This window comes from Etheostoma spectabile, chromosome 15 (genome assembly GCF_008692095.1).
Source record: "Etheostoma spectabile isolate EspeVRDwgs_2016 chromosome 15, UIUC_Espe_1.0, whole genome shotgun sequence".
In the NCBI taxonomy this organism is placed as follows: Eukaryota; Metazoa; Chordata; class Actinopteri; order Perciformes; family Percidae; genus Etheostoma; species Etheostoma spectabile.
Genome location: NC_045747.1, coordinates 33,045,187 through 33,046,096, shown reverse-complemented (window position 1 = coordinate 33,046,096; position 910 = coordinate 33,045,187). Strand labels below are relative to the sequence as shown.

General features: G+C 40.2%; 1 protein-coding gene across 3 annotated transcripts in view; it reads right to left on the bottom strand.

The window, feature by feature from the left end:
- Positions 1 to 910, bottom strand: part of syt5a (synaptotagmin Va) — a 19,440-nt gene that overhangs the window by 15,877 nt on the left and 2,653 nt on the right. Inside the window, exon 2 of one of the 3 annotated variants that reach the window (XM_032536897.1) lies at positions 365 to 390. The exons of the other annotated variants lie outside the window; for them this stretch is intronic. The gene's annotated coding sequence lies outside the window, so the exon portion shown is untranslated. The remainder of the gene's footprint in view (positions 1 to 364; positions 391 to 910) is intronic. 3 annotated transcript variants of the gene reach the window in all.

The following is a 910-nucleotide window of genomic DNA, read 5'->3' as shown; positions in this document are numbered from 1 at the left end:
AACAAACGGTGGCGTGTTCCTTTAGGTGTCAGCCATGACAGTATGAGAATGAGCAAGCACAATGTTAGAACCCGGAAACTGAAGTAGCTAATTGGAATTCAACCATCACTCATATTTAGACCTCTACTTTTTCTACTGTAGTATGTTAATGTCTTTGTCATTGTGTACTTAATGCCTAATAAGTACACAATGCCAATAAAAAGACAATCTTAACAAAATGGAAATTAGAATTTGTAAAAAATATTGCTGCTTTGTTTTATTACCCCATGTTAAAAGAGTTCTTATCAGTTTAACTCTTTAACAAGGCATAATTTCAATTTACTTCAGGCTTAAAAGGTGTATAAAGTGCAACTAGAAAAAATACCATCTGCCAAATCCCTGCCTGTGGCCCTGGGTAGATGCAATAATATGATGTTAAGGACTTCTGTGCCCTGTAGAGCGTTCAGCTTGTCAGTTGTTGCACACAGGCTGACATTTAAACACACATGTGCCCCACCCACGGTGGACAACCCTCTGTCGCTGCACAGCGATGTAACAGGATTAATTGCCAAAGGTAATCCAAAAATCCCTTGGGCTTAAACAAATTAAGTACAGTTTGCCTCTCTGCCTCTCCTCCCCTTTCTCCACCCATCCCACCATTATCTCTCCTTCCTCCCTCTCCTCTGTTGGAGCAGCTGGAATAAAATACACACACACACACAGACAAGACATACACAACATATTCACATAATGAAATATAATTCAGGTGGAAAGCTGTGTTCCATCAACCATTTTACCTCCCTGGACTGCATGAGCAGAGGATAAGAGAGGGGGCGATGAGTGTGTCTGTGTGTGTGGTAGCTAGCTGAGCTTAGCATAGATAGATGGATAGATAGATAGATAGATAGATAGATAGATAGATAGATAGATA